The 27,999-nt window shown below is 38.7% G+C and overlaps 1 protein-coding gene across 2 annotated transcripts in view; it reads right to left on the bottom strand.

Annotated features, from left to right (window-relative positions):
- The window catches only part of LOC136830175 (uncharacterized), a 152,042-nt gene that overhangs the window by 93,806 nt on the left and 30,237 nt on the right, over positions 1–27,999 (bottom strand). The window lies entirely within an intron of this gene.

Genomic DNA, 27,999 nt, shown 5'->3' with positions numbered 1-27,999 from the left:
AAGAATTTTTCTATTTTGTAAAACTATAATTACAGCTCACACAATGCAGTATCATAACAGACAAGAACTGAATTCAGTAACAAATTTGAGTGTATTTATAGTAAAATATTTACGAGATGTACTGAGATGGGGAGATGCAGTACCTTTTTGTGAGTTATACATGCTTTTTCTAATATTTCTTAGCGCTTTACTTTGCAAAATTACAATTACAGCTGACATACTATCATAAAAGGTAAGAATTAAAACCAATGGCAACCCCTGGGTATATTTATGAGCAAATAAATAAGAAGACGTTCTGGGATCTGGAGGAGCAGGACATTCGATAAGACACCAAAGAAATCATTTTATTGACAGTAGTACTAACACTTAATTTGAATACAAGTCATTCGTCATGTAGTGTCATTGTCTTTCTAGTAGTGAACTCTAAACAGCAATGACATCAGACACTGGAATTAAATAATTTCCTTATAAAAGTCGGCAATATTGGCGCTCGTGTAACGAACGTTCATAAAATCAGCGTCAAAAGTGGAAGAAAGATTGTTATGTCAAATATAAAACGGTAAGAAACTTTACTGTAAATTATTTCGTTTTATAATAACGTTCATCCTCATTTTTGTATTCAGTTTCTACTGATCTCAGATGTGCTTTATTGCTGTGAATACAGATTTTGTTTAAGTTGTCCAATAATTAAGCAACTTCAGAGATTTCATGCCTTCTGTATTACCTAATTCTATGTATTCATAGAGGGAAGTTTCAAACAAACCAGACTGTAATTGCTCCTAGATAATCAATATAATAGAAGTCATATCTGTCAACTCGTTTATAAATAATAAATAATTACTTGGGAACAAAAATAGCTACATGTCCAGAATCTGTCTCACCTTGGTCAAGTCGTTCATTTTAGCGTCCACGGCAAACGCCCTTTCTCTCTCTTGTTTGGTTTTATGTACAGCCATCCACAGGGATAATTCCCACTCTGGCAGGCCAATGTACGTTCTAAAAATAAGGTGCTTCTTATATTTTATAATTGACTTTCAGAGTTTTCTCGTCAGTATCGTAGCTCCTGCAGAATAGGAGAGTCTTTAGTTCCTTTTTAATTTTGCATTCTTGTATGCTCTTCACTTCAGGCGGTATTTTGTTGCATAGTCTTGGTGTTCAGTGTACAAATGCTCTCTCACCTGACTTACAATTCGTTCTAAGTTCAAATAGCCTGTATGCTTCACTTGCATGTCTGATTGCAATATTCATTTTGTCAGATATGTTGGTTCATCATATTTTAGCGCTTTAAAGACTGTAAGTAGTATTCCATATTCCATTCTAGATTTTACTGGGAGCCAATTAGTGCTTGGGTTAGTCCATCTGGGAATCTGAACTTGAATACGAGTGATTCATCATTTAGTGTCATTGGTCTGTCTAGTAGTGAACTCGAAACAGTCATGACATCAAAAACTAGTGATAAATATTTAGTATTTGCTAAAGCCAGCACTATGCAACAGCCGTTCACCAAATCAGCATCAAAGCCTCAAAGGTAATAAAAGCAGATTGTTATGTTAATTATAAACATTAAGAAACTTTACTTTGAATTATTTCGTTTTATGATAACGTTCATCCTCATTTATTTTGTATTTAATTTCTATTGATTTCAGATGTGCTTTATTGCTGTGAATAAAGATTTTGTGTAAGAGGTCCAACAATTCTCCAGCAAGCGACGCCGCTCCCAACACTTCCTGAGATTTCATGCCTTTTGTATTGCCTAATTCTATGTATTCATAGAGAGAAGTTTTGTACAAACCAGACTGTTATGTTAAGTTGTATATCTTAGTTTAATCAGACCATAGCTGGTTAACAGCTCTCATAGGGCTCGAAGGATTAGACTTATTTTTACATGGCTCTGGTTATACGGGACCTAACAGCTTATAAATGAACCACATTATGACGAGAAATGAAATCACCAGAAATAAATCTAATTCTTCTTTGGCGGTCGAGAGTCGAAATGGGCCAACAGCATGCCAGTCGAAAGCTCTACCACTCTTCCAAAGAAGAACAAACCAGACTGTAACTGGTCATATAATCAATATTTTAGCCAACTGTCCTAATAAATAAATCGAAAATGGTATTATGTCGAGAATCTTCTCACCTTGGTCACTCGTTCATTTTAGTGTCATTGCGCTCTGTCTTGCTCAGAAATAGTGGTAACATTACATATATATATATATATATATATATATATATATATATATATATATATATATATATATATATATATACTATATATATATATATATATATATATATATATATATATATATATATTATATATTATATATATATATATATATATATATTATATATATATATATATATATATATATATATATATATATATATATCTCACCAGGGAACCATAGGGAAAGGCGTCGTACTCAGGTACATTTATTTTGCCGACGTTTCACGATTCATAATCGCATCCTCAAGGCTATAATAAAGATACAAACGAACTTAAAACCAAGCACTGCATAATCCATTAAAATTACGCAATATTTAATCAAATTTAATGAACATCAGCATGGAGAAAGCTTCTCTTTTTCCTGTTACTGTATTCCTGTACTGAGCTACTCGAGGTGCCGTGAGTCAATTATGTCCCCCCTGATTTGAACATTTTCCACGCAAAATTCATTCAAACAGAGAGAGAGCGAGCGTTGGCCGTGGACGCTAAAATAGTCGACTTATCAAGGTGAGAAAGGTTCTCGACATGCTGCCATTATCGTTTCCAAGCATTTATTTATTAGTTATATAGACCAGTTGACATATGAAATCTATTATATTGATTATAGGAGCAGTTACAATCTGGTTTGTATAAAACTTCTCTCTATGAACAAGATTTAGGTAATACAAAAGGCATGAAATCTCAAGAAGTGTTGAGAGCGGCGTCACTTACTAGAGAACTGTCGGACTTCTTAAACAAAATCTGTTTTCACAACAAAAAAGCACATCTGAAATCAGTAAACATTGCATACAAAATAAATGGTGATAAACTTTGTTATTAAGCAAGATAATTTAAAGTTTCTTAATGTTTCATACTTAACATAACAATTTTCTTTTATCGTTGACGCTGATTTGATGAACGATAATTATACCAGCGATAGTAACAAAGATAAAAAAATTATTTACAAAATTTCTTGATGTCAATGATATCTCGATTCATGACGAGACTGACAATGACACTACATAAATAAATCATATATAACAATTGTGGCTAATACTACTGTCGAAAGTAGCTCACTCACTGTCAATTACGGTCAAAGCTACTTTTAATATTAAATCAAGCCTTCAGTTGAAGGTTATTGCTGCGGTAGATCTTAGTAGTAGCTCTGCAGCGGCGATTTCCTTCTAACTTAACTTTTTTGTAAATCAAAGTGTAACTGCTTCTGTAATCAACATGAAAGGATTCATATCTGTCAACTCGTCTACAACTAATAAATAAATGCTTGGAGACGAAAATGGTAGAATGTCCACAGCCAACACTCTCTCATGGTTTGAACGAATTTTGCTGGAAAAATGTTCACATCGCTTTAATGTGGCATAAATCACCTATGGCAACTCTAGTAGCTCAGTGTAAAAGATGGAGCCTAGAGTGTGAACTTGGAGCAGTGTGAGTCTGTGTGACTTGAGATTTCGTTGGCGTCTCGACGAATGTACTGCTCCTCCCCACCCCAGAACGTCTTTTTATTTATATGCTCATAAATATACCCAAGGGATATAGACGAGTTGACAGATATGACTTTTATATTGATTATAGGAGCAGTTACAATCTGGATTATGCAGAACTTCCCTCTGTGAATACATTGATTTAGATAATACAAAGGTACATCTAAAATCAGTGGAAATTAAATCAAAAATAATGATAAAATTGTTATTATAAAAAGAAATAATTTAAAGATTCTTATTATTTTATATTTAACATAATCTGCTGCTTTTACCTTTGACGCCGATTTGATGAACGACCGTTACGCAAGCTTCATTGCTTCAAGGAAACAAAAAATAAAACATTTTTCTTGGTGTCATTGCTGTCTAGAGTTCACTACCACATAGATTATGACACTATTCGACTTATATTAAGTGTTCACGTTACTTTCAATAGAATTAAACCAAGCTGTCAATGTTAATACTACTGCCAATAATAATAACTAATGCTGTCAGTAAAGGTAAATGCTTTCAGTATTAACTCAAGATGTCAATTAAGGTCAGTGGTACTTTTTAATTTAACAGTACAGGTGTTTCACTTGAATTTAACGCAGGCTGCTTGTTTTGTGTAAGAAAATACTCCTGCGTGAGTTCTGTGAAGCGAGGAGAATTCATGCAGGCGCATATCCTTGCACAGAATAAGCAGCCTGCGTTCGTTTCAAGTGAAACACCTGTGTTGTTGAAAAGTAGCACTGACCCTAATTGACTTGTTGAGTCAATACTGAAAGTAGCAATGACCTTAACTGTCAGGTTGATTTAATATTAAAAGTAGCTTTGACCTTCATTGACATTTTGAGCGAATATTTTCAACAAAGTATTTACAAATAAGTCAGGTTTTATCCAGTATGTAGGTGCAGTGTCATTGTCCATCTCGCAGTGAACCGAGATAGTAGTGACATCTAGAAATTGTAAATAACTTTTTTATCATTGCTTCTGGTAACGTTGTAATGGCCGTTCATCAAATCAGCCTCAAAGATATAGGAAGCAGATTGATATGTTAAATATATAACATGAGGTAACTTTAAATTATCCTGTTTTGTAATAACGTTTATCCTCATTTATTTTGTATTTAATTTCTATTGATTTCAGATGTGCTTTATTGCTGTGAATACAGATTTTGTGTTAAAGGTCCAACAATTCTCCTGTGACGCTGTTCTCAACATTTCCTGAGATTTCATGCCTTTGTATTATCTAAATCAAAGTGTTCATAGAGAAAAGTTATGTATGAACCACATTGTAACTGCCCCTATAATCAATTAACAGATTTCATATCTGTCAAAATTGACTAATAAATAAATGCTTGGAAACGAAAATGGCAGCATGTCGAGAACCTTCCTCACCTTGACAAGTTGATCATTTTAGCGTCCACGGCCAATGCTCTCTCTCTCTCTCTCTCTCTCTCTCTCTCTCTCTCTCTCTCTCTCTCTCTCTCTCTCTGTGTTTGAATGAATTTAGTTCTTGTCTGTTATGATACTGTATTGTGTGAGCTGTAATTATAATTTTACAAAATAGAAAAATTATTAGATAAAATATATAACTTGGTAAAATTAGCATATTTTTATGAGTTGGAAAAGATACAGGGTCGGGAACATTTACTTTCATCTTCCCTGAGGAGGTACAAAAAATTTTTTTTTTTTAGAAAAATTTTTCTTATCCCATGTGCATTTTCATGTTTTCTTCTTTCTATTGATGTGTATTAATCTTAAAATTGGCCAGCCTTAAAGTTTGACGGATCCAGGGGTGTGCTCAATATATATTTTAGCCCTTGGCTTTATATATAGGGCTTTATATATATATATATATATATATATATATATATATATATATATATATATATATATATATATATATATATATATATATATATGTGTATGTATATTTTAGAACGTTATATACTATTTCTGATGTGTAAGATTTTAGAGCGTTTGAGCAAGACGATGGACATTAAAATGAACGACGCGACCAAGGTGAGGAAGATTCTCGACATAATACCATTTTCGTTTCCAAGCATTTATTTATTAGTTATAGACAGTTGACAGATATGATTTCTATTATATTGATTATATGACCAGTTACAGTCTGGTTTGTACAAAACTTCTCTCTATGAATACATAGAATTAGGCAATACAAAAAGGCATGAAATCTCAGGAAGTGTTGGGAGCGGCGTCGCTTCCTAGAAAATTGTTGGACCTCTTACACAAAATCTGTATTCACAGCTATAAAGCACATCTGAAATCAATAGAAATTAAATACAAAATAAATGAGGATGAACGTTATCATAAAACGAAATAATTCAAAGTAAAGTTTCTTAATGTTTATAATTGACATAACAATCTGCTTTTATTACCTTTGACGCTGATTTGATGAACGGCTGTTGCACTAGCGCCGGTTTTAGCACACAATTAAATATTAACCACTAGTTTTTGATGTCATGGCTGTTTCGAGTTCACTACTAGACAGACAAATGACACTAAAAACTAAATGATGAATCACTCGTATTCAAGTTCAATTCCGAAGATGGAATAACCCAAGCACTAATTGGCTCCCAGTAAAATCTAGATTAGAATATGGAATACTGCTTACAGTCTTTAAAGCGCTAAAATATGATGAACCAACATATCTGACAAAATGAATATTGCAATCAGACATGCAAGTGAAGCATACAGGCTATTTGAACTTAGAACGAATTGTAAGTCAGGCGAGAGAGCATTTGTACACTGAGCACCAAGACTATGCAACAAAATACCGCCTGAAGTGAAGAGCATACAAGAAGAATGCAAAATTAAAAAGGAACTAAAGACTCTCCTATTCTGCAGGAGCTACGATACTGACGAGAAAACTCTGAAAGTCAATTATAAAATATAAGAAGCACCTTATTTTTAAAACGTCCATGGGCCTGCCAGAGTGGGAATTATCCCTGTGGATGGCTGTACATAAAACCAAACAAGCGAGAGAAAGGGCGTTTGCCGTGGACGCTAAAATGAACGACTTGACCAAGGTGAGACAGATTCTGGACATGTAGCTATTTTTGTTCCCAAGTAATTATTTATTATTTATAAACGAGTTGACAGATATGACTTCTATTATATTGATTATCTAAGAGCAATTACAGTCTGGTTTGTTTGAAACTTCCCTCTATGAATACATAGAATTAGGTAATACAGAAGGCATGAAATCTCTGAAGTTGCTTAATTATTGGACAACTTAAACAAAGTCTGTATTCACAGCAATAAAGCACATCTGAGATCAGTAGAAACTGAATACAAAAATGAGGATGAACGTTATTATAAAACGAAATAATTTACAGTAAAGTTTCTTACCGTTTTATATTTGACATAACAATCGTTCTTCCACTTTTGACGCTGATTTGATGAACGTTCGTTACACGAGCGCCAATATTGCCGACTTTTATAAGGAAATTATTTAATTCCAGTGTCTGATGTCATTGCTGTTTAGAGTTCACTACTAGAAAGACAATGACACTACATGACGAATGACTTGTATTCAAATTAAGTGTTAGTACTACTGTCAATAAAATGATTTCGTTGGTGTCTTATCGAATATACTGCTCCTCCAGATCCCAGAACGTCTTCTTATTTATTTGCTCATAAATATACCCAGGGATTGCCGTTGGTTTTAATTCTTATCTTTTATGATAGTATGTCAGCTGTTATTGTAATTTTACAAAGTAAAGTGCTAAGAAATATTAGAAAAAGCATGTATAACTCACAAAAAGGTACTGCATCTCCCCATCTCAGTACATCTCGCAAATATTTTACTATAAATACACTCAAATTTGTTACTGAATTCAGTTCTTGTCTGTTATGATACTGCATTGTGTGAGCTGTAATTATAGTTTTACAAAATAGAAAAATTCTTGGGGAGCGTGTCTAACCAAGGACGTGCCTATTGTCGGACGTGCCTATAGCTCATTAACAATGACTCCCAATGAAAAATTACATAGAATAACTGTTCAGTGTGCCCAAATCTACCCAAAAAGTAACTTGCCTGACCAGTTTGCTTGATTTTCCCGAATGACAATTTTTTCAGCGTAGCGTAACTTTTTCTAAGTACCAAGTTGACGTGAACGGTGCCATGCAGCAAATTCAATTGTGGTAAGAAAAATTTTCCAAAAAAATATTCTGTACCTTCCACGGGAAGTTGCAAGTAAATATTTCCAACCCTGCATCAGTTCCAAGATACTAGTAAAAATATGCTATTTTTACCAAGTTATATAAAGTTATATGCACTTTATCTAATAATTTTCTTTATTTTGTAAAGTTTATAATTGCAGCTCACAGAATACAGTATCATAACAAACAAGAACTAAATTCAATAACAAATTTGGGCATGAATGTCTTTTACTGCAATACCACAGTATAATATGAAGATAAATAGGCCCATAAAACACTATTTGAACGTTGCAACCATATATTTCGGGCACTTCCTTCTGTGCCCCTGTTCACTGGTAAAATATGGACAGATGAAATGTTACAAGGGTATATATATATATATATATATATATATATATATATATATATATATATATATATATATATATATATACAAAGCATATATAGGTGTGGCATTAAGTCTCCGATGGTATGCAGGTGACCATTTCCTAAGAAGGAGGAGAGTAAACAGTTCCCTAGTGGTTTTTGGCCTCATTAACTCCCGTTTGGCGACGATTCTGTTGGTCGTGTTCCCTGGAACACCTCTTCAGAAGCTGTCTGAGGATTAAAGCGTCGGTGTCGTCCGATTTCCATTGTCCTCCTGACAAGTTCATATTGTTGGTTTGATTGATGATAGCAGATTCCAGCATCTTTCTTTTGTACGGACAACTACTTGAAAACCAGCTCTGCCCCGCTCCAATTTATGGAGTGGCCTGCATCTCTGATATGTAGGAAAATCCCCAAACTCTCCGAAGCATATAGTACTGATCTTTTCTGCTCTATTATTCTTTGTGAGAGCGATCTACCTGTCTCCCCCACGTAAATCTTATTACAATTGCTGCACGGTATCTTGTAAACTCCGGCTTCTTCCCCTTTGTTATTTAAGTATAGTTAATGAGCGAGCTCCCGATGGATTTGGGATTTGAGCATATTTATGGTAAAATATTTACGATATGTAATGAGATGGGGAGATGCATTACCTTTTTGTGAGTTATACATGCTTTTTCTAATATTTCTTAGCGCTTTACTTTGCAAAATTACAATTACAGCTGACGTACTTTCATAAAAGATAAGAATTAAAACCATCGGCAATCCATGGGTATATTTATGAGCAAATAAATAAGAAGACATCAAAGAATGGGAGAGGAGCAGTACATTCAAGACACCAACGAAATCTCAAGTCACACTGATCCACCTCTATCCTGTAAACTGATCTACTATCGCTGCCATAGGTCGTTTATGGCAGATTGAAGTGATATGAACATCTTTCCCGCAAAATTCGTTCAAACCGAGAGAGAGAGAGAGAGAGAGAGAGAGAGAGAGAGAGAGAGAGAGAGAGAGCGACTTAACCAAGGTGAGGAAGATTCTCGACATGCTGCCATTTTCGCTTCCAAGCATTAATATTTATTGGTTATAGACCAGTTGACAGATATGACTTCTATTATACTGATTATAGGAGCAGTTACCATCTAGATTATGCAAAACTTCTCTCTATGAATGCATAGATTTAGATGATAAAGGCATGAAATCTGCGCGTGTTGGGCGCGGCGTCACATACTGGACTTGCTTAATTACTGGACCTCTTAAACAAAATCTGTATTCACAGCAATAAAGCAGGTCGGAAATCAAAGCAATTGAATACAAAATAAATGAGAATAAATGTTACTCAACAACGGAATTATTTAAAGTTACTTCATGTTTTATACTTAACATAACTATCTGCTTCTTTTACTTTTGACACCGATTTTATGAGTGGGCACTGCACTAGCAATTGCCTCAATGTTAAATAAAGTGATAACTAGTTTCTTAATGTCATTGCTGTCTCGGTTCACTGCGAGATAGACTTATGGCACTAAATGAATAAATCATGTTCTAAGTAAATTTCATTGCTACTAAGATGATTATCTCAGCTGTCAGACAAGGTCAAAGCTACTTCGAAATTCTAATATTAACGGAAGCTTTCATGTAAGGCTAATGCCACTTTCAGAATTAACTAAAGATGTCAATTAAGGTCAGTATAATACCTTTTAATTTAACAGTACAGGTGTTTCACTTGAATCTAACGCTGGCTGCTTATGGTGTGCAAGACAGTGCCCTACGTGAGTTCTTTGAATCCAAGAGAAACCACATAGGCACATTTCCTTGCACAGAATAAACAGCCCGCGTTAGATTCAATTGAAACACCTGTACTGTTCAATTAAAAAGTATCACTGACTTTAATGACATTGGAATTAATACTGAAAGTAGCATTGCCCTTGACTGACAGCTTAAGTTAATATTACTGAAAGTACCTTGAGTTAACATTAAAAGATGCAATTGAAAGTTTGCATTACTTTTTTTTGACAGTAGCACTAACATTTTGACTGATCATAAGAAATTTAATGTCATTGCCTATCTAGTTGTGAACTCTGGACAGCAATGACATTAAGAAATTGTAAATTAATGAATAATTATCCACTGGCAACGTTGTTAATGTAATGCCTGTTCATCAAATCAGCATCAATGATAAAAGAAGGAGACTGTTATGTTAAAAATAAAATATTAAGAAAATTTACTCTGAATTATTTCGTCCTTTTATAATAAGATTTATCTTCATTTATTTTGTACTTAATTTATACTTATCTCGAGAGCTTCTTCTGTTTGCTCTGAGGGGGCACATTCCCTCTCAGACCAAAGGGAGGCAGTCCATTCTAACCAGTCTTTTTTTAGGTCTGGGAGAGATCAGGAGGATGTTTGAAGACCTTAGGGATCTTTGGCCTTCCCTAGGTCTTCCCAAGGAGCCCACAGTGGAGGGTCTCATTGCACAACTTAGTGCCTCCTAGTTACCTCTTGCCACCACTGTGTCAGTAACTGGGACTTCGGCTACGGTCTCAACAGGTACCACAACTACAGTCGCCGCTCCCATGATCGTTCACCACTCGCCGACTCCAACATCCAAGCTCCCTGCAACATATTCTGCATTTTGAGGACCACCTCCTGGAAGTAGTGTTGATGAAGTACTGTATTAGCATGATCACAGGAGGAAGTCGATGAAGAGGCATTGTTTATCTTCATCGTATTCATCAGCATCATCTTCTTTGTCTCCTGTTCTTGCCTCGCCCCCTCTTCTAAAGGTCCCGTTCAGCAGACAGACCAGAATACGGAGAAGGTTGCTTCTCCTAACTGTAAGAAGGCTCGTAAGCCCTCTCACGGTCTGTCTTCTTCCATGGAAGAAGCATTGTGATCTCTCACTGGTTCTCATGTTTCTGGACAGAGAACCCGTGTCATGGGGCCTACCGGATCCCCATAGTGCAGGAGAATCAGGTGTTCGGGTAAGCAATGACATGGCTTCCACGAGCCGATCCATGTACATGGGTCTCCCTTGGCAACCGACTCACAGGACACCCATACCAGACGTCTGAAGTCACCTCCCAAGTCTGGTAAGGAACTTTCTGCTGCATGAGGCTCAAAGGTTTTGTCCTGGAAACTCATCCCTCTCTTGGACCCTGGTGTAACAATGTCGTCCGTTGCACACCCCCGTGACTCAGATGTTCTGAGTGCATGGATCTCCCCGACCCATGCCAACCAAGTTTCTTCTACCCGGGTTCCAACAGACCTGCGAGGCTCCGATAAGCACTCACGGTCAACAGAACGGGGTTGCAGCCTATCAAGAGTATGAATGTGCAGCATGCAGGCGTTGCCCCCACCCCCTGCAGGTTCTACGAGCCACAACTCAGCTGCTCAGAGAACATGGTCCTGAGATAGTGATGCCGACTCTAGAGTTCACTCACCTGGAAAAGCATCAAGGAAGTCTCCCGTTCAGTCTTCTTTGCATGTAGAGATTGCAGTACATCACCGGGACAACCACGCTCTTGCCCGAGAGTGCACAATCATTCTCCCACGGGCAGTCCCGCTCATGTTCGTGTCAGCAAACTTCATTCCCTTCGCAAGCGTATTTGCTTTCCCAGGGACAACCCCCATTCACATTTCCATGATGTGATTCATTCTCCTAGAGACCTGTGAAATGAGTGTCACCACAGGTTGACAACCATTCACAGCCTTCCTCTCCAGCCGAGACCTTGGCCTCTGGCAGGTCTGTGAAGGGTGCTAGGCCTCTCTCAACTGTTCCCTCAATCTCCTATGGTCATACCAGGAGTCCCAAGGTAGACAGGTCTTGGGCTGGTGATCAGGAAAGGTCTTCCCATCACAGCCCTTCTACACGGACTTATACTCCCAATTCAATCTTGGGATCAGAACAGGTGTATGCTCATGTGGTGGAGAAGGGGCCAGGGGTTCTGATGAGGATCTCCCTCCTGCAGAGGGAGTGGATCGGAAGGACCATGACTTAGATGGACCGGAGGGTCCTCTCCCCAAGGACACTGACACCCCTGAACTACAGAGGTCCTATGTTGAGATTGTTAGACTGATTCTTCAGTACAACTCACTTCGGTCCAGCCATTCGTTTAAACTGCTTTCTTCACCTCACCCTCGTCAAAAGAAGTTCTACAAGCCCTCAGAAATGTCAGTACCAACTAAACAGGTTGACCCGGACCTAGTTCGTCTTGGACCAGGTCTGTCATTGGAACAACTTTGTGCAGAGGGTATCTCCCTCTGACATCAGGAGTCAGCGACACTCGAATCGACTGCCATGGCAGCCTTCCAAGCAGTCTCTTGGCTTGACCATTGGTCAACCACCGTAGTGAAGACTGTATCTTCCACTTCACTGCACGATAACGAAAAGCTTGCTAGCCTTAATAGACAGTTCCTGTCTCGAGGTAGGACAATTTCCTATCTGGTTCACCAGACAGCTAACGAGCAAAGTTGGTACTCAAGAGGGAGATGCAGTTCTCTCCCAGGTTACCAAGTTTGAAGGACCCAAGTCAGTTCTGACCTTAAGAAATTGACCGTTGCTGGGTTCCACTCCTCTTTTCAACAGAGAGCAAGTGGTTGCAGCGGTGGATAGGAGGGCAGACAATAATGACTGTCTCGTCCAACATGCAGTGGCAAAGACCTCTGGGCCTTCTTGTGCTACTGCAGCCAGACCTTCGGATCAGACTGGCACTTCCTCTATTGGACCTAAGAAACCCCAGCATTCTAAAGGTCCTCGCAGGAATACCCAGTTTCTTCTGCTCTCGTTAGGAAGGGTGCACATCAGCATCCCTTTCAGTCTTCAACCCAACCAAGGAGAGGAGGTAAGGGTAAGAAGGGGGGAGGATGCTGCCACTGGTTGGGGTGGGGGTGCCTGTTGAGCCACTGGGCAACATATAAGCGACATGGAGTGGAGAACTGAGTAGTGAATGTCCTTTGGGTAGGCTATTTACTTCCCTTCGAGCCTCCACCTCTTACCAACCTTCCAGTCCATCTATACACATTATGTTCCGGCTCACTGAAGGATCTCACCCTTCGGGATGGGGTGGAAGCAATGCTGAAGAAAGGCACTGTAGATATTGTGACAGATCAGTCCCCTGCTTTTTACAGCAGGATCTTTCTCATGGAGAAAGCACTGGGGGATGAAGACTGGTCGTAGACCTTTCTCCCCTGAACCGATTCATTTGCCAGACTCGATTCAAGATGGAAATGACACGTTCAGTGCTCTTGGCCATCAGGGAGTCCAGTTTCATGCTTTCGGTGGATCTGCAGAATGTGTAATTTCAGATACCCATCCATTTGTGCTCCCATAAGTACCTCAGCTTTATCCTCAACGGGACAGTAAACCAGTTCACGCACTTTGTTTCAGGCTCTCAACCACTCCCCAGGTGTTCTCGAGTGTGTTCACCCTTGTGTCGTCTTGGGCCCACTCGCATGGGATACATCTCCTGAGGTCTCGCAACGAGTGGCCAGTTCTGGAGAATTGTAGTTCGAAGTTGCTCCAGGACAGAGATCACCTTCTCAAATTTTGTTGCAGCCTAGGCACTGTGATAAATTTAGAGAAGTCCGACCTCCAATTTGTATGGAATATTCCATGGAATATTCCATGAAAAATTCAAGCGAAAGAGATCCCCATCCCCTCAAGTGTTTAACATTACAAGGAAGACCATGGAATTTGCTTAGCGAAGACTCAAAATCCATTGGTCCCTGACGTTAGGTTCGAGTCCTTCTCGATCCCCTCCCTAGAGGACTTTGTGGGTAATGACCCAGATGAGATGCTACTATGTCCAACTAGAGTGCTGTGGCGCTACCTTAAGAGGTCTTGACATCTCAGGCCTGGGTGTCAACGACTCTTTGTTAGTACTGGCAAGACCAAAAAGAAGTGTGTCCAAGAACATCTCCTTTTGGCTTCAAGAGACTATCAAATGGGCATACTCAACATCGAATTAAGAGGATTTAAGTATGTTCCAGCTTAGAGCTCATGAAGTCAGGGGCATTGCCCTGTCCCTCACATTCAGGAAGAATCTGTTGGTCCAGCAGGTGCTGAAAGCAGGAGTGTGGTCTCCTCAAACTATGTTCACCTTCTTGTGCCCACGGGACATTGCCCATAGGTCCATGGAACACCAAACCTTGGCATCGGAAATGGTAGTTGACGTTAGAGACTGACAAATCTTCATTTTTGTAGTTGGGGTTGAGGGCAAGGCCAACTCCCGCGGTTTCTTTAATATATTCTTAGCTCTTAACAGTAGGTGTATACATTGTGAAAGTAACCTATTCCTAGTTGTATTCCTTCCATAACTGTTCCTTCTTAAACTGGTTCTTATACCTTTCTAAACTAGTACTTAAACTGGTACCCTATACTGGTTCCCTGTAATACAAACATTTCATTTAGGACAGCAATCTTGCCAAACAGCATGCAGTCTTTAGCCTAGGCTATACTGTGCTCAATACGTAACTTACCTGTTACACTGCACAGCTAGCCTGGCTTTACATGCATAACATAGGTGACATTTAACTCAAGAATTGACATTTTCATATAGAAGAATATCACACTTCTTAGCCTACAGTTGGTAGTACATTTGCAACCCCACGCAAGCTCAGCACAATGCAACTTGCGTAACATTACCATAACAATTCTTGGTAATTTGCTTGTTACATCAAGGTAAAAATACAACAGAACACTCAAGCGTTACGGCAACATGTGCAATATAAACTAATTTAAATGCATACCTTTGACAAGGGAGAAATATGGCATTTCAAATGAAAATAAGGGGAGCTACATTTCTTTCCCCTCTCAAGTCATTGTACACATCCCGAACAGCGCAAAAATACACTTTGTTACATTTACGCACTCATGCATGCGCACTCGATCATAGCCTGTTGAGAGGTAGCCTCAAAGGTTTTGCCCTGGGGTAGGAAAGTGTTGCAATTGCTTCCTTCCCCCTTGATATTGACCTGCATTCTGTTTGCACATGATGCCGCCAACACGAATGCCCCTTGTTGATCCGTGTGACGAGTGCCATAATTGGTGCCCGGACCAGTGCAAGCTTTTCGCTAGGAAGAGGAAATATAAGGTGGCGGCTTCCCCGTCCGTCCAACGGCAATCCGTGGATATATTAATAAACAAATAAATAAAATGACGTCCTGAGATAGGGAGGTGCAGTACATTCTCCAATTCTTGCCTGGCACAGTGTCATTGCTAATCTAGTCTTCTTCTTCTTTTAACGTGCTTTTTTTCCCATTTTTGTATGGGGTAGGCACGATGCCTTCTTTTGAAGGACTTTTGATTTGGCTTTGGGGTAGACCTAATCTAGTAGTGAATATAATAATATAATGTTACTTTAATCATTTCGGCTTTAATAAAATTTATCACAATTTATTTTGTATTCAATTTCTACTGATTTCAGCCGTGCTTTACTGCTGTCAATGCAGATTTGGTGTAAGAGGTCCTACATTAAGCAATTTCAGGAAGTGATGCCAAGCCGACACTTCATCTTTGGATTCACAGAGATTTAGTTTTGTACAAAACTGGATTGTAACGGATCCTATAATAATCAATATAATAAAATTCATATCTGTCAACTCGTCTATAACTAATAAATAAATGCTTGGAAACGAAAATGGCAGCATGTCGGGAATCCTCCTCACCTTGGTCAAGTCGTTCATTTCAGCGTCCAAGGCCAACACGCTCTCTCTCTCTCTCTCTCTCTCTCTCTCTCTCTCTCTCTCTCTCTCTCTCTCTCTCTCTCTCTCTCTCTGGGGGGAACATTCTATCATTCTATATATATATATATATATATACATATATATATATATATATATATATATATAATGTGTGTGTGTGTTTGTATAAAGATAAATATATAGATATAATTATAAATTTTAAGATATAGAGGGGAGCTGTTTTCTTTAGCTACCCAAGAAAATTATAAACTATCTCTCCAAATAATTCAGCCATGTTCGTTTTCTATGACGGTACGTCCCAAAATGGCCGTTCGTAAGTCTCATCTGACGAACGATTGATTGATTTGTGGTTATTAAACTGGCGTTACAACATCTAGGTTATTGACGCCGTCTCATCTGACGGATCTAGCAAAATAACATTTCTCTTTCAACGGAAAGCTTTTCCTTAAGAAATGAAAGTGAAAAGAAAAGATGTGTGTTCGAATTCCGTCCGATTCCGCGGATTAGCTTATTTTTCCTCTGGGTTTTGACAATGTCTACGTCAACAAAAGATATTTCAGTACTTACCTAATTTAACTCTGTTCAAATGTCAATTTTTGTCTTTCCTTTCATAGTCTACTAAAGCCTTGCAGTCTCAGCACTAGCTTTGATTTTTTGAGTCAGTTTGGTAATTTTATTGTATTTTTTTTTTTTTGTCCATGTAATATTTTTATGTCATAGATTTGAGAATTTAATTGCAGAACTCTCACTTTACTCATCTAATTGCCAAGGGAATTTTTTTTACGGTTAAGAGAGAGAGAGAGAGAGAGAGAGAGAGAGAGAGAGAGAGAGAGAGAGAGAGAGAGAGAGTGTTCGTGACATCACTTTTTCAGACCCTAACAGAAACTTGATTATCTGGTTTATCCAATTCTGTCGTCTAGAGGTTCATTTCAATTTCCTGTTGTAGAGTAGGTCAGTGTCATTATCAATCGAGTAACGACCCCTTGAATGACCTGACTTACAAGCGTAAGGATTCAGGTCTCAGATCGGGTAACAGCGCGGCAATAAATCTGACGCGAGCTCCTCATTAACTGACCATAAAATATCAAATAAACCATATTGTTGCATGAAATGAATTCACATCGAACAATCAGCCTCCTGCAACATCATAATTATTATAAAGAAAATTTTAGTATCAAAAATAATTTTCTTTTCAGTGATTTGACTCAAGTTTATTTTGTGCAGATGTGGATCGTATCTCACACCAACAGTAGCCTAGATTTCAGGCCTTATGTAGCACAGGCTCTTGTTCTTGGGCAGCCCTTACACAAAGTTAGAGCAGTGTGTGTTTCGTCTTTGTCAGTTAGTCAGAGTTCAGAGGTCCTCACTGCCATTTTGTACCTCTGGGTTGGATAGGAGGTGGGGATGGGGGTGCTTCGTGTCTCATACTAAGTTGGTGGTTACGCAAGCTCTCAGACAAGACGTTGGAGTGTGCAGCTGAGTGCTGTGGGCTACGAGTCCGGTCGCTGTAGCTGATAGATAAGTCAGTTTATGGCGAGAAAACACTGAAAGACAATTACGAAGTATAAGAAGCACCTTATTTCGAAGACGTACAAGGGTCTGCCAGAGAGGGAAGCGTCCCTGTGGAGGGCTGCGCATAAAACCCAAAGTAAACGTGAAGCTTAAAATATGTTCAAATAAGCAGTTTCACTGTGTATATCTAAAATAGGTATTTTTTCAAATAAAAATACATGAATTTGTGGGAATATCATGGATTTAATTGTGAAATGTCAAAAGCCATCTAAAGATAAATATTTGCCAGACTCTGACAGTATAGCCTTAATGTTACTACTAACCAAATAGTATCAAGTGTCTCATACTGGTACTGTGCTTGCACAGAGCTGTCTCAAGCTACATTAACCAACCATGTGAATGCCTGTTACAGGCTGTATGTGAGATCAAGAGCACAATAGCTTTTGTTCATTGAAAATTCTTACTTTGCTCTCATATATATATATATATATATATATATATATATATATATATATATATATATATATACATATATATATATATATATATATATATATATATATATATATATATATATATATATATATACATATATGAACAAATTTACAGCCACGAAGAAAAACTGAAACACAACACTGGAGATGTTAAGTACTTTCGTCTTATTACCAAGACATCTCAGTATTCCAATTTCCCTTTGTGGCTGTAACTTTGTTCGAATAGTCATCACGTTTTGAATTTGTCGTGATTTGAAATGAAACATTATATATATATATATATATATATATATATATATATATATATATATATATATATATATATATATATATGTGTGTGTGTGTGTGTGTGTGTGTGTGTGTGTGTGTGTCTATTAGAAGTACCTACTAAACATCCTTCTTTCGGCAGCTCAGACATTGTCCAGCCCGTGCGGACAGGCTTGGAAAATAAATTCCAGTGCTTTAGGAAAACCTATCCGTTATTTCTAAAGATTAATGTGACCTATCACTGTTAATCAGCTCAGTGGTCTGGTAAAACTAAGGTATACTTTTTTTAAGTGTCATGTTTATTAAATGAGGGACGGTTTGCGTACAGTTATTTTTGGCCCGTCATAGAAAACGAATATGGCCAAGGTACTTTGAGAGAAATGGCTTAATAGGATTCTTGGGTAACTAAAGAAGATCTCCATCACACGCCATGCTGGTCAATTACCATCACGAAAATAGTCATTCTGAAGTTTGGAGAAAGAATAAGTAATAAGAGGTAAGAAGCATAATAATCGGTTTTTATAACGCAGGCAAAATGCTAGACACAAATGGCTTACAAACATTTTTAACATTAATTCTATCATGTATACCTTCAAAGCAATAAATGTTTATAACCAAAACTGCATAGCTTTTGTACGAAAATGTTCTCTCTCTCTCTCTCTCTCTCTCTCTCTCTCTTCTCTCTCTCTCTCTCTCTCTCTCTCTCTCTCTCTCTCTCTCTCTCTCTCTCCAAAGAAGACTGCGCTCATCCTTTTAGTTTTTTTTATCGATGGAAAAAAAAAACCGTCGTGAACACTGAAAAAAAAAAAAGGCAGACCATTATCGTCACTCGTCAGCTTCTTCAGAGAGATTGAGAGATAACGTTCCGCGTTCTTACAAAAGAAGTGGCCCGTTTACGGACGTCACTGACAAGAGGTACTTAACGCACCCATACCCAAGGTCCGTTTCCGAGTACCGAAATGATTCGGCGTTACCAGGAACTCGACTCGCTGAGGCTCATTCAAGAAACTTGACCTCACTCAGTGTGGTATAGCCGGTGCCCCGTGCAGACGAAGGTCCCAGGGTAATTGGAGGGCGACTGACTACTTGACTGTCTCAGTTCAGCCGCAGGAAACGAGGGGCTTTATTGCCAGATGCAACAACAGGAGAATCAAGGATGGTATCAACACCAGGAATCAGAGGAATTAGTAATATCTTTGTATCAGCAACAATCAACTCGGCGATAAAGTCATAAACAGCTGATAGAACCAGCGGCAACAGCACTGTACTATCCACAGCAACAGCAGGATTACCAGCAGAAAAAAATAAGAACGAAACACGACAGAGTAAAAAAAAAAATTCAGAAGTAACAACAACAATAAAACAGGAGACGCTGTAGCACAGCAACACCTGAAAATAACAGCCACAGAAAAGTCGCTAACACAGCAGCGATATTTACAGTAGCAGCCACTTACACAGCAAGAACAGCAACTGCAGCAGACGCAGCAGCAGCTACAGAAGTAGAAGGCACAGCAAACCTTACATCGATCATAGCAACACCGGCTATAGCCACAGCAACAACAAGAGCCACAGCAACAGGTGATGAGGTCCTCATCACCTGACAAAAACGCAAAAAACCCAGAAAATCCGAAAAGTGACGATGAAGGTGGCCCTAGCATTCTTTGTCTTCCTCCAGGCGGCTGCTTCTCTCTGGCCCTCATCTAAAGCCAACATCATCCACCTGGGAGATCAGGATTGGGACGACGTGGACCTGTCCACCCTGGTGTGCCCCGTGGAGAAGATCGAGGACACCCCACAGGGTCTGGCGCAGTTTAAGTGTGTCAAGTGCCCCAGGTATTGCACAGACGGCGCCGGGGATCTGGTGGGGACCTGTGTCCAGCTCGTCGACGAGGTCAATGGGACCCGGTGGCTCCGGGGATGTGTGTGCAGTTTGGCACTCAGCGGCCACCAGGACGTCGAGGTGGAGGTGGAGTCCTTTCTGCAGTGATGAAGGAAGTGGAAGAAGAAGAAGAGATAACACAGGTGTTTTGGATGTAATTTCGTCTACGCAACATCTCTTGCATAATGCGGTAGGCCTAATTTCTGCGCTTAACGTCTGTTATGCAAAAGACACATACTGTAGGCCTATATATTCTCTTTGGTGAAATGTATGTTATGCAAAAGACACATTTTGTAGGCCTATATATTCTCTCTGGTGAAATGTATGTTATGCAAAAGACACATACTGTAGGCCTATATATTCTCTTTGGTGAAACGTATGTTATGCAAAAGACACATTTTGTAGGCCTATATATTCTCTCTGGTGAAACGTATGTTATGCAAAAGACACATTTTGTAGGCCTATATATTCTCTCTGGTGAAACGTATGTTATGCAAAAGACACATACTGTAGGCCTATATATTCTCTCTGGTGAAACATATGTAAAAGACACATACTGTAGGCCTATATATTCTCTCTGGTGAAACGTATGTTATGCAAAAGACACATTTTGTAGGCCTATATATTCTCTCTGGTGAAACGTATGTTATGCAAAAGACATACTGTAGGCCTATATATTCTCTCTGGTGAAACATATGTAAAAGACACATACTGTAGGCCTATATATTCTCTCTGGTGAAACGTATGTTATGCAAAAGACACATTTTGTAGGCCTATATATTCTCTCTGGTGAAACGTATGTTATGCAAAAGACACATACTGTAGGCCTATATATTCTCTCTGGTGAAACATATGTAATACTGACTATATATTCTCTCTGGTGAAACGTATGTTATGCAAAGACACATTTTGTAGGCCTATATATTCTCTCTGGTGAAACGTATGTTATGCAAAAGACATACTGTAGGCCTATATATTTCTCTCTGGTGAAACATATGTTACTGTAGGCCTATATATTCTCTCTGGTGAAACGTATGTTATGCAAAAGACACATTTTGTAGGCCTATATATTCTCTCTGGTGAAACGTATGTTATGCAAAAGACATACTGTAGGCCTATATATTCTCTCTGGTGAAACACATGTAAAAGACACATACTGTAGGCCTATATATTCTCTCTGGTGAAACGTATGTTATGCAAAAGACACATACTGTAGGCCTACATATCTCCTTGGTGAAACATATGTTATGTAAAAGACACATATTCTAGGCCTATACATTCTCCTTGGTGAAATGTATGTTACATAAAACACATACTGTAGGCCTATATATTCTCCTTGGTGGAACATCTGTTATACACGCGTCATTTTATTTATACACTTTTCATAGGTGCAATTCCCTCAGTAAAACAACTCGAAGCAGATTACGCAGATGTAACTGAACTGATAAAAACGTCAGCTACAGTTTGCTGTGTACGAAAACAGCCGCAGTGACCAAAAACCCTTCGCTTCCTGAATCCGTGAATGATAAGATCAAACTCTACCTCATATCTCTGTGACTTATCTCCGTCTGAATTACGTTATCAGTGGTACTACCTTCGCGTTTATTTATATACTTTATTTATTCATCGTATGTGTGTGTGTGTGTGTGTGTAGTTTTTTAGCCACATTAAAATTACCACCGTTTTGTTTTCATAATGCCTAAGAGATAGAAATATATAATTTTTGTATCAATTCTTTTACAAATGGCAGGTACGGCTTGGTGATAAAATGACCTTACTATATATTTATATATATATATATATATATATATATATATATATATATATATATATATATATATATATATATATATATATATTAAAACTGTGTGCGTATGTGTATGTACTTAAGTATACACGTGTACATGTTTCGTGCCCAATTATGTCATATTTTGATAATAGAATGAAACGTGCCCACAATTTTATATTTTGATAATAAAATGGAAACGCGAAACTTTGTTTATCATTTTCTCTGCCTTTTAAAAAATCTGGAGAGAGAGAGAGAGAGAGAGAGAGAGAGAGAGAGAGAGAGAGAGAGACGATCGTCTCTCAATATTTAAACAAGAAAATCCCTTTTAACATTCACAAATAAAAAAGAATTTTAGTTTCGTATCGACAAATTAAAATGAGAGAGAGTACAACACTCGTCTCTCAATATCTAAACAAAGAGAATCCCTTTCAATATTCACAAGTAAAAGAGACTTTTAGCTCCATATCGACAAAATAAAAGAGAAAGTACAATGATAGTCTCTCAGTATTTGAACAAGAAAATCTCTTTTAATATTCTCAAAAACAAGAGAGAATTTCAGTTTCATATGAACGAAATTAGAGAGAGAGAGAGAGAGAGAGAGAGAGAGAGAGAGAGAGAGAGAGATTCAAGTACCTCGAAACTCCCCAAGCAACAGGACTTTTGAAAATGAGAAACCACGAGGTGTTTTCATTATTACCTGTTTGCTATAAAATTTTATTTTACTCATATTTAGATTATATTTTGTATTTATCGCGCAGCGTGCAACAAACCATTGCCCCTTGTGTCAGACCCCAAATGTCTGTTGCAAGGTTTACGCAGTAGTAAAGGAAGGTGAAATTTACATAACAGGGATTAGTTTCATTTTATTGTCAAAAATATATAAAAAGCAAGGTATATATATAATAATAATATAATATATATATATATATATATATATATATATATATATATATATATATATATATATACGAGAGTATATATATAATTACGACACTTAAGAATTACTGACAAAAGAAGCAAAAAGTCCATGATCCTTCTGATGCATAAATAAAGCAAATAAATAAAAGACAAATACAAAGTAAAAAATAAATAAGGAAACAATGAGAAAATAAAAGTCAGAAATGGGTGATGATTCTTCTTGGCTTTCTGCTGATGTAATATGCCCAAGTTTTTGTTTTCTCTGTGACCAGCATTTTCAAATTAGACATTACACCTGCGACAGCTGTTTTTGGGAAAATAATTTCACCCGTTACACGTCTAAACGCTTTGCAGGTGAGCTTCGTATGTGGCAGGTGTTTTAGCAATGGAATTGTACATTCTGTGACAAATGCTTGGGAGAAAACTACATCTGTGACGCAAAAATTATATCTGAAGCTGTGCTGACAGTGATCACATCTGTAACAAGTGTTTTGAGTATGACATTGGTCTGTAACAGACGCTTTGGCATACAAATTATAGCTTATCGTATCTAACAACTATGGCAATGCTCAAGAGTCTGTGATAAAAGAAATTTTATCTGAAGAATTGCTAGCAGAGAGATCACATCTGTAACAAGTGTTCTGTTTACGAAACGAGTCTATAACAAGATGCTCTGGCAGATGAAATATATCAATTATATTTCAGATTTCTGAGCAAAGTAATTACATTTGACAAACAGTTGTTCTGGCAAAGGCTTGACGTCCAGAGCAGATGTTCCATCAGAGAAATTACATCCTAAAAGACCTGTCTTATCTCTTCTATTTCTTCTTCCTTCACCACTGCAGAAAGGACTCCACCTCGACCTCGACGTCCTGGTGGCCGCTGAGTGCCAAACTGCACACACATCCCCGGAGCCACCGGGTCCCATTGACCTCGTCGACGAGCTGGACACAGGTCCCCACCAGATCCCCGGCGCCGTCTGTGCGAGACCTGGGGAAATCGATGCACTTGAACTGCGCCAGACCCTGCGGGGTGTCCTCGATCTTCTCCACGGGGCACGCCAGGGTGGACAAGTCCACGTCGTCCCAATCCTGATCTCCCAGGTGGATGATGTTGGCTTCAGATGAGGGCCAGAGAGAAGCAGCCGCCTGGAGGAAGACCAAGAATGCTATGGCCACCTTCATCGTCGCTTTTCGGATTTTCTCGGTTTTTTGTGTTTTTGACAGATGAGGGGACTTCACGGGATTCTCTTCTGCTGCTGTTGCTGTGGCTATAGCCGGTGTTGCTGTGATCAATGTATGGGTTGCTGTGCCTTCTACTTTTGTTGCTGTTCCTGTCTTCCACTTGCTGCTGCTGCTGCTGATGTGTCTGCTACTGCTGCTTTTGTGGTAGTACTGGCAGCTCTCGTTGTTTTTGTTTCTGCTTCTTTGGCTGATATTATCGTGGCTGCTGCTGCTGCTGCTGCTTTCGGAGTTATTCTCGTTTTTTATCTTGATATTTTTGCTTTAGTTTATGTCTGCTGTTTTCTGATGTTAGCGTCTCGTGGTTGTTCCTGAGTTGCTGAAGTTTGCTGCTACTTTTTCTAACGTTGCCGTCTCTCGGTGTACTGCTAAGATAGATCACAAATTCTCCTGCGTACCTCAGATCCGTCAGGTCACTACTCTCAGTCACCCGATCTCAATCGAAACTCCCTCAGGTTAAGACGAATGTGTGTATAATATATATACTTTCGCGCCAAGAAACGTTCCCGGAATCAACTAGATCTCTTTCTCGGCAGTGCTACCGTTCGTTCTGTGAGGACGTGGGCCTTATCTCTCTCTCTCTCTCTCTCTCTCTCTCTCTCTCTCTCTCTCTCTCTCTCTCTCTCTCTAGCAAGATTACGACCAGGCGATAATAATATTCCGCCCTTGATCGTTTGTTTACAGAAGAGATTTCGTCGCATAAAAAAGAAAAAAAAAAGGCGAGAACGAGAGACTGCGTGCACGAACTTCCCTGTCGTTATGGAGGAGGGGGGGAAAGAGGTGTCTTGGATGAGATCGAATTCTATGTACGTCTGGACGAAGTGATCGAATACTTTGTCGAGTTATGAAAGCGATCTATTTAGCCTGACAGAATCTCTCTCTCTCTCTCTCTCTCTCTCTCTCTCTCTCTCTCTCTCTCTCTCTCTCTCTCTCTCTCTCTCACTGGAGGATCCGGCGTAAAAGTGACGGTCTAAGTCACTGTCCTCCTTTATATATTATCGTCCGCCTTCAGAATGTGGATGAAATGTGGAATCCCCGGGAGGGTTACCGAAATGCTATCGCGAATCCTGAGTCTGCGCCGGATGTCAGAGAGAGAGAGAGAGAGAGAGAGAGAGAGAGAGAGAGAGAGAGAGAGAGAATAAAAACCTAAGTACCAATGTTAGCAACGTTTTGGAAATTGAAACGTATTACAAAAATGTCATAGAGAGAGAGAGAGAGAGAGAGAGAGAGAATAAATACCTAAATATCAATGTTAGCAACGTTTTGGAAATTGAATAACATTACAAAAATGTCAGAGAGAGAGAGAGAGAGAGAGAGAGAGAGAGAGAGAGAGAGAGAGAGAGAGAGAGAGAGAATAAATACCTAAATACCAATCTTAGCAACGTTTTGGAAATTGAATAACATTACAAAAATGTCATGTGTGTGTGTGAGAGAGAGAGAGAGAGAGAGAGAGAGAGAGAGAGAGAGAGAGAGAGAGCATAAATACCAATGTTAGAAACGATTGGGAAATTAAAAACATTACAAAAATGTCAGAGAGAGAGAGAGAGAGAGAGAGAGAGAGAGAGAGAACATAAATACCAATGTTAGCAACGATTGGGAAACTATAAAACATTACAAAAATGTCATGAGAGAGAGAGAGAGAGAGAGAATAAAAACCTAAATAACAATCTTAGCATCGTTTTGGAAATTGAAAACACTACAAAAGCGTCATGAGAGAGAGAGAGAGAGAGAGAGAGAGAGAGAGAGAGAGAGAGAGAGAGACCACTAGCCGTATCAAAAACTCTCACTGAATAACCACACAATCGTTTGTAAAATTATTGCTGCTATAACCTATTTTGTTCGTTCCTTTGCCTTGCGAGTGGATTTTCCGATTAATTTCAAGTCTACTTAATTACAATCCTGATTTGCAAAATAATAATAATAAAAATAATAAAATAATTTTAATTAGGTTATCAATCTTTCTACCACCTGACCGCTTGACCTGACAGCTACAGACACATAACAACGCCCACTCGATGGAACGAGTCACTTCACCTACAGTGCAACTCATGGGGTGCACTGTAGACATTACTAATGGTTCTTTGCAGCGCCCCTTCGGCCCCTAGCTGCAACTCCTTTCATTCCTTTTACTGTACCTCCATTCCCATCATCTTTCTTCTATCTTGCTGTTCACCTCCTCTTACACCTTTCAATCGAACCTACCTACCCTGAATTTCCTTTCCAGCGCTGTATGACCCCATGGGTCCCAGTGCTTGGCATTTGGCCTAAACTCATTATTCCATTCCATCCATTCCATTCCATTCCAATATCCTAAATCGTTATTATTCACCTTCAGGTTCGCGTTCTGTGGAGACAAAACCCTTAGAGAAAAACGCCTACAGGGGAATGTGCAGTAGGTTTTGTAAAGATAGGTTGGCTGTTTTTGGGTCAACCCGGCATACTGGCGTCACAATTTACATGGGCAAAGACGGAGGGAATATCTGACTATTTAACAGTTTATCACAAGACGGTCAGTCACCTTATGAGGCTATTGTGTTAAGGGTGAAAGGTGAAGTGGCGGTCTTTGCATACAAGGGGAGTTGATGACACTGTTATAGGCAGGTGAAGTGGCAGAGCAATTATATGACCTTGAGGACACACTGGACCAAGGTCTAGAGCTCTAGACCTTGCATTGGACTGTGAAGTAGAGGCTTACAGAGCAGTAAGGAATAACGAAGAGAGCAAATACTTATGATGGGTTCATGTGTCCTGTGCTTATCTATTCAGCAAAGACAAGGTCACCGACATGTTAAAAATCTCTGAAGGCTGATATGGTTTGAACATGTAGTGAGAACTAGTGAGAACAGAAGGCCTGTACTAATCTATTCAGGGAGGAGACGGTCACTGACAAGTTAAAAACAGAGATGATTTTGAAATAGTGTGACCATAAAACGTCAAAAAGCAACCTGAGATCTCTTGAGACTGCGGTGGTTTGGACTTGTGGTGAGAACAGACAAGGAAGAATTGGTTAGAAATTCACTGGCGACGGAAGCGTCAGGATCAAAGACATGTTGAGAGTAATTGCAAGCCCTGAATTAATAAGTAATTATGGATCTTTTCCACTCTTTAAAACACCAATAAGTTAATTTAAAATTTTGTTCTTAATTATTACTAGAGAATTAATATAATCAATGAATGAAAAATAAACTAAAGTTTAATATAAATATTCCACGTTCATTGTATCAAGCATTTCACTAATTTATCTGAATATAACTCCACTGTGTCTGTCTCTGCCAGCTTCTCGAGCACCAAGAAAGTCACAGTGAGTCATGGAACAATTTTCTGTTTATAAGAGAGAGAGAGAGAGAGAGAGCTGAGCTTGACCGTTCACGCTGTTCTTAACAGTTGTTAAACGTTTTGTGGGATCTCTCTGAAATAAAGCATGGGAACTCTATTTTCTCAGCTTCCCAGAGCAAGGAAGACAACACGCACACACTGTAGGCACCAGAACTCCTCCAAGGTCTAGCAAAAGGGTATGTAAGTGTATGACCTTGACCTTTGATCTTTCAAAACTAAAACTTGTGTAAAGCTAAATGTTAAAGCATTCCCACTGGAATTCAGCAATTTGAATGGGTGTTCCAAATATGTAGCCAGCTATGGAACATTCAAGTAGCCAAAGGCAGGTGACCTTGACCTTTGAGGGTCAAGCTATTAAAAATCATTATTAGGACACTGTCGGTGTAGTTTATCAGTATGTTAAAAGTTGCCACAAAGTATTTAGCTACCCCTAAAGTATTGTCGTGGCCTAAAACCCGTGACCTTGACATTTAACTTCAAAGGTATTCCTGGTACAATCTGACAATATGAAAAGGATGCCACATATACGCAGCCACCTTCAGTCTCAGATAGACAGGCAAACGGACAGACAAGGGAACACATAAGGAGCAAATGTATTGCTCAATCCTGACTTCTT

This window comes from Macrobrachium rosenbergii, chromosome 46 (assembly GCF_040412425.1).
Source record: "Macrobrachium rosenbergii isolate ZJJX-2024 chromosome 46, ASM4041242v1, whole genome shotgun sequence".
Lineage (NCBI taxonomy): Eukaryota > Metazoa > Arthropoda > Malacostraca > Decapoda > Palaemonidae > Macrobrachium > Macrobrachium rosenbergii.
The sequence above is the reverse complement of the archived record's forward strand: the minus strand, read 5'-3'. Positions and strand labels throughout refer to the sequence as shown.